Here is a 7,437-nt window from a genome sequence, read left to right on the forward strand (position 1 = left end):
ATACACATCAATTATTTTAATATTTAACATATCAAATACGTTAATATGTTTTGATATTATACTTCAAGACTATAGGAACTTGCTCAGAGGACCTGAGAGTTACATTGGCCTACAATGCATCTCATGGACGATGTAAAATTATGGTGGCGCTTGAAGGTGAATTGTATAAAAAATGGAATTGAAGCAATCGACGCTCCCCTGTATGGGTTTCCAATAAAAAACCTAATGTTTGATGTTGACTCTTTTGAACAAAGAGCCACATGATCAAACAACAAGAAACGTGACGGTATCTCTGAGAACTCTATAACACACATAAAAAAAAACGTGTTGAAGAGTTAGACATTACACAAAAGATCTGGCTTTCATCGAGGAGACCCGAGTTCGATTCTTGAAAATGAAATTTTATTTTTTTATTTCGTTTATTTTATAGTTTCATCTTTTGTCACCAATTATATTTAAACTTTACCTAGGTTTGAGAAGCACTATAATGGATGAGTTCAATAGTATCTTAAATTCAAAAGACTTTTATGCACTTGGTTATAGTCAAGTTCAATAGTATCTTAGATTAAAAAGACTTTTATGAACTTTGAACCTTTAATAGTGTTATGTCATAGATATTTGGTTCAATTTCAACAAGTGAGGTTGAGGTTATTCAAATGGTTAATGTGATAATCCGGTCATTTTCAAGGTCTCTTTTGTTGAACGCCATCATGGCTGAGATGACTGAGATGAGCACTAGGGTGAGTTTGACAAGGAGGGTCGTAGAGAACCACACCCCAAGCCAAGCTCATGTTGGGCTTAACAAACTGAAAATCCAAAAACACAAACCCTTAAATGGGAACAAGGATGCTAAGTTATTAAAAAGCTTTATTTTTGACGTAGAACAATACTTGAAGGTTACANCTTTCATTTTTATTGTTAGCGGGGATAGCTCAGTTTGGAGAGCGTCAGATTTAAGATTTGAAGGTCACGTGTTCGATCTCCACGTTCACCGCACCTGTTTCTATTTGCATAACCTGACTATTCAATAAAAAAAATTAGTCATTATTTATTTTTAAAATCTCAATGAATCAACGAAAATACCTTTATTGATGAGCGTCAGACTGAAGATTTGAAGGTTATGTGTTCGATCCACGTTCACCTTTCTGTTCACGTTGCATAATTTGACATGTTTAAAATTGCGGGGATAGGTCAATTGGGAGAGCGTCAGACTGAAGATTTGAAGGTTATGTGTTCGATCCACGTTCACCTTTCTGTTCACGTTGCATAATTTGACATGTTTAAAATATAATGAATTAGTGGGAGTGGGTCTCTAGATCTAAAGATAGTGTGGATTCCTAATTCTTTATTTGACTATAAATGCTTATAAGACTTCTTTATTTGACTATAAATGCTCTGTAAGATATTTAGTAAAATGACTCATTTTATTGCATGGAACAATAAAATTGATGTTCCCCTAGAATCGTCAATACATTCTACTTTCAAAGTTGCTAAGTTGAGTTCTTTTGACGTAGGTGATGTAGAATCGTCAATACATTCTACTTTCAAAGTTGCTAAGTTGAGTTCTTTTGACGTAGGTGATGATTTTTCTGATTCGAGGATGAATCCTGAAGAGGGGGATGATGATAAGAATCACGGTGTACAATCTACTTTCAATGTTGATAAGAATATTATTTTCTTATTTCATTTTATTTTACAGTTTCTATCTTAGACTAAAAATACTTTTATGAACTTCGTACCTTTGTTAGAGTTATGTTATAGATATTTTGTTCAATTTCAAATGGTTAATGCGATAATCCAGTCGTTTTCGAGGTCTCTCTTGTTGAACGACATCATGGTTGAGATGAGCAGGTGATTCAAATGGTTAATGCGATAATCCAGTCGTTTTCGAGGTCTCTCTTGTTGAACGACGTCATGGTTGAGATGAGCAGGTGATTCAAATGGTTAATGCGATAATCCAGTCGTTTTCGAGGTCTCTCTTGTTGAACGACGTCATGGTTGAGATGAGCAGGTGATTCAAATGGTTAATGCGATAATCCAGTCGTTTTCGAGGTCTCTCTTGTTGAACGACGTCATGGTTGAGATGAGCAGGTGATTCAAATGGTTAATGCGATAATCCAGTCGTTTTCGAGGTCTCTCTTGTTGAACGACGTCATGGTTGAGATGAGCAGGTGATTCAAATGGTTAATGCGATAATCCAGTCGTTTTCGAGGTCTCTCTTGTTGAACGACGTCATGGTTGAGATGAGCAGGTGATTCAAATGGTTAATGCGATAATCCAGTCGTTTTCGAGGTCTCTCTTGTTGAACGACGTCATGGTTGAGATGAGCAGGTGATTCAAATGGTTAATGCGATAATCCAGTCGTTTTCGAGGTCTCTCTTGTTGAACGACGTCATGGTTGAGATGAGCAGGTGATTCAAATGGTTAATGCGATAATCCAGTCGTTTTCGAGGTCTCTCTTGTTGAACGACGTCATGGTTGAGATGAGCAGGTGATTCAAATGGTTAATGCGATAATCCAGTCGTTTTCGAGGTCTCTCTTGTTGAACGACGTCATGGTTGAGATGAGCACTCGAGTGAGTTTGACAAGTTGGGCTGTAGAGAACCACACCTCAAGCCAAGTTCATGTGGGCTTAACAAACTTAAAATCCAAGAACACAACCCCTTAAATGTAAACCGGGATGCTAAGGAATTAAAAAGCTTTATTTTTTACGTAGAACAATACTTGAAGGTTACTGTTACTTGCTCATAGGACCTAAGAGTTACGTTGGTCGCAATGCATCTCATGGACGATGCAAAACTATGGTGGCGCTCGAAGGTGAATGCTATAAAAAATGGGTCATGCACCATAAACTCATGGGAAGACTGTTGATCCAATCGATGCAATCGACAATCCTTTGGATGGGTTGCCAATCAAAGACCTGATGTTTGATGTTTGATGTTTACCGTTTTGAAGAAAGAGCCACACGATCGAACAGCTCGAAACGTCGCGGTAATTCTGAGAACTCTATCACACACATGAAAGGACGTGTCGAAGAGTTAGACATTACCCAAAACATCATAGTAAAACTCTTGAGCGATTAGACAAAAGACTTTAGGACAACTACACCAAAAATTCATTGTTGTCCAACGGTTTGGATATTTGGCTTTCACCTAGGAGATTCTGGTTTGATTCTCTGAAATTGAATATTATTTTCTTATTTCTTTTTATTTTATAGTTTCATCTTTTGTCACCAATTATATTTAAACTTTACCTCATTTTGAGAGGCACTTTAATGGTCAAGTTCAATAGTATCTTAGATTAAAGACTTTTATGAACATCGTACCTATGTTAGTGTTATGTTCTAGATATTTGTTTCAATTTCAACAAGTGGGGTTGAGGTGATTCAAATGGTTAATGCGATAATCCGGCTATTTTCGAGGTCTCTCTTGTTGAACGCCATCATGGTTGAGATGAGCACCCGAGTGAGTTTGACAAGGAGACTCGAATTTAAACTTTACCTACGTTTGAGAGGCACTATAATGGTCAAGTTCAATGGTATTTTAGATTAAAAAGACTTTGTTAGTGTTACTTTGTACCTTTGTTAGTGTTATGTTATAGACATTTGGTCAAGTTCAACAAGTGGGGTTGAGGTGATTCAAATGGTTAATGTCAATTTATTTGATTCAAATTGTTAATGTGATAATCGAGTTGAATAGTTATAGGTTAATTCCAAGGTCTCTCTTATTGAACGCCAATAAGGTTGAAATGATTGAGATGAGCACGTGAGTGAGTTTGACAAAATTGAAATAAAATCAAATAAAATCACTAAAAAAATGAATAAAATTAAAAAAAATTGAAAAAAAATTAGCCTTATGACACTTCCTTCAACTCGAAGGGCCGTAAATCAAGGATTCCTTTGCCCAAGACCCGTNAAGGATTCCTTCGCCCAAGACCCGTGATCCAACTCCCAACATGGAAATGATAAGCTATAGAATCATTCCAAGAACCTCAATGGATGGGTTACAAACTCACATTACCAATCTCGACAACTGGACGTGTCATCGGCGTTAGAAGAACGATCACATCAGAGCAAGTCATGGGGATAGAAGATCCCGTTGAAGGATGATAGACCAACCGTAATCTTCAGCCCAACGAGCCAAGCTTTTGTAGAAGCAAGAACCCTTGTATTAAAGAAATTAACACCTTGTTATACAAAATTTGGATCACCAATAGATAAAGCTAGAATTAGATAATGAGATCATTGAGAAACAAGATTTGGAACTTTTTTCTAAATTGAGTCACTTCACAATCAAACTTGATCAAGGCTTGATTGAATGACTCAGATGCAATCTACCACAAGAATTGCATGAAACTTAGAAATGACAAAGATATGCTCAGATTTCTATAAGGGGATCGTCTCAATTTGAGAGATCAATTTCATTGATCACAAATATGCTTTTACATAATAATTTGTGGGTATTTATAGTCTCCCAACAAAAGAAGTTAGTGTTTGTGATTTAATCTCGATCCCTTTAAATCTCCACGGAAGATGAAGTCAATTTGAGCATTACAAACTTTATGAAATTAAAATAATAAATAAAGTTTTCTAACCACTCATGAAATAATGCTTGCAACTTCATCCACTACTTCAACCGTGAAAATATTTACTTTTGAATCTCCAAATGGTCTTGACTCAAACGAATCAGCTTATAACACATGAAATGATGGTTGAACCTAGCCTATCCAATTTTGTAGATGAAGTATGAATGCTTGTTGAATCCAATTTTGTAGATCCAATTGGAACACCGTGATTCTTATCATCATCCCCCTCTTCAAAAAGATTCGTCCTCGAATCAGAAAAATCATGGCTCAGTGGTAGAGAATTTGACCGATCACCCGTTTGAACTTGGTTAGGCCCTTTTATTTTGGACAGATACTTTTTACACTTTTGGACTAACACTCTGTAGAAGGGGTCACTAAAGTTGAAATCATGCAAAATGGGTCCATAGCTCAGTGGTAGAGCATTTGATTGCACATCAAGAGGTCACTAGTTCAAATCTGGTTGGGCCCTTTTATTTTGGACAGACACTTTGTTCGATTTACTCTCGACCACCGAGTGTCTAAAGGGAAAAGAAATAAGAATAATTACCGATTTCATGTACATTAAAAAAAGAATGTGGTATCCAAGCACCCACTATTAACATGGTTAAAAACATAATTACCGATTCCATGTACATTAAAAAAAGAGTGTGGTATCCAAGCACCCACTATTAACATGGTTAAAAACATAATTACCGATTCCATGTACATTAAAAAAAGAGTGTGGTANACACATGAAATGATGGTTGAACCTAGCCTATCCAATTTTGTAGATGAAGAATGAATGCTTGTTGAATCTTCTTGGCCTTGGGTCGTGTAATAGGTCCAGTTGGAACACCGTGATTCTTATCATCATCCCCCTCTTCAAAAGGATTCGTCCTCGAATCAGAAAAATCATCACCTACATCAAAAGGACTCAACTCAGCAACATTGAAAGTAGAATGTATACCGTGATTCTCATCATCATCCCCCTTTTCAGGATTTGTTCTCGAATCGGAAAAATCATCACCTATATCAAAAGGACTCAACTCAACAACATTAAAAGTAGGATGTATAGACAATTCTACGGAAAGATCAATTTTATTGTTCCAGGCAATAAAATTAGTCATTTTACTAATGAGTCATTTTACTAAATGTCTTATACGTATTGTGTGCATGTAACAACTTAGTCAAATAAAAAGGAAAACTCATTACTCCTCAGCAACTTTAAAAGTAGGATGTATTAACAATTATAGGGAAGATCAATCTTATTCCATGCAATAAAATTAGTCATTTTACTAAATGTCTTGTAGCACATTATGTGCATGCAACTTAGTCAAATAAAAAGGAAGACTAATTTGTAAGGTATTTAGCTAATTCATTGATATTTTAAAAAGAAATAATCACTATTTTAAATTGAATAGTGAGGAGTCAAATTATGTGACTTGAAATCAAGTGCGGTGAATGTTGATCGAACACGTGACCTTCAGATTTTCAGTCTGACGCTCTCAAAACTAAGTTATCCTCGCTAATATTTAAAAAAAAAAATCATAAGTAAAGGTATTTTCGTCCATTCATTATATTTTAAAAAGAAATAATCACTAATTTTAGATTGAATAATCAAGTTAGGCAACTTAATGGACTTATGCAACGTAAACCAAGTGTGGTGAACGTGGATTAAACATGTAACCTTCAGATATTGAGTCCCAACTGAGCTATCCCCGCTAACATTAAAAATCAAAATTCATGTGTAAAGGTATTTCCGCTAATTCATTATTCATTGAAATTTTAAAAATAAATAATAACTAATTTTTTATTGAATAGTTAGCTTATGCAAATGGAAACAGGTGCGGTGAATGTGGAGATTAAACACGTGACCTTCAAATCTTTAGTTTGACACTCTCCCAAGCTATCCCCACTAACATTAAAAATAAAAATTCATAAGGCTATGCTAACATTAAAAATCAAAATTTGAATAGTTAGCTTATGCAAATAGAAACAACACTGACCTTCAAATCTTTCATTTTGGATTAAATAGTTAAGTTATATGCTACTTAATAATCACCTAAACTATAAGGTGGAGTGAATGCGGATCGAACACAAGACCTTCCAATATTCAATTTGACGCAAAAAATGAATAATCGCATGTTCTAGATTGAATAGTCAAGTTATGCAACTTATTCAACTTATCCAAGCTAGAAAAAGAAATAATCACTCATCACTCATTTTGGATTGAATAGTTAAAGTTATGCTACTTAATAAAGGTGCATGAATGCACTCATCACTCATTTTGGATTGAATAGTTAAAGTTATGCGCTACTTAATAAAGGTGCATGAATGCGGATCGAACACAAGACCTTCCAATATTCAATTTGACGCTCTCCCAACTAAGCCATTCCAAATAACATAAAAACAAATAATCACGTGTTTTAGATTGAATAGTCAACTTATGCATAAGTAAAGGTATTTCTGTTGTCTAAAATAATCACTAATTTTTTAAAGAATAGTCACAAATTATGCAACGTGAACCAAGTGCGGTGAACGTGGATCGAACACATGACCTTCAGATCTTCAGTCTGACGCTCTTCAAACTGAGCTATCCCTGCAAGCATTAAAAATGAAAATTCATCCGGAAAGGTATTTTTGCTGATTCATTGAGATTTTAAAAAGAAATAATGACTAATTTTTTTAGTGAATAGTCAGGTTATGCGAATAGAAACAGATGCGGTGAACATGGAGATCGAATACATGACCTTTAAATCTTAATTCTGACACTCTCCCAACTGAGCTATGGCCACTGATATTAAAAATGAAAATTCATAAGTAAAGGTATTTGCGCTAATTCATTATATTTTAAAAAGAAATAATCACTAATTT

General features: G+C 35.1%; 2 non-coding genes across 2 annotated transcripts; one reads left to right on the plus strand and one right to left on the minus strand.

Annotated features, from left to right (window-relative positions):
* The first annotated feature begins 4,981 nt into the window (after positions 1 to 4,981).
* TRNAC-GCA lies at positions 4,982 to 5,053 on the plus strand. Its single transcript has one exon. It is a non-coding gene; the product is annotated as a tRNA-Cys (tRNA).
* Positions 5,054 to 7,093: 2,040 nt separating this feature from the next.
* On the minus strand, positions 7,094 to 7,166 carry TRNAF-GAA. The gene has a single exon. It is a non-coding gene; the product is annotated as a tRNA-Phe (tRNA).
* Between the last annotated feature and the right edge of the window lie 271 nt (positions 7,167 to 7,437).

This window comes from Cucurbita pepo, chromosome LG01 (assembly GCF_002806865.2).
Source record: "Cucurbita pepo subsp. pepo cultivar mu-cu-16 chromosome LG01, ASM280686v2, whole genome shotgun sequence".
NCBI classification, from domain to species: Eukaryota; Viridiplantae; Streptophyta; class Magnoliopsida; order Cucurbitales; family Cucurbitaceae; genus Cucurbita; species Cucurbita pepo.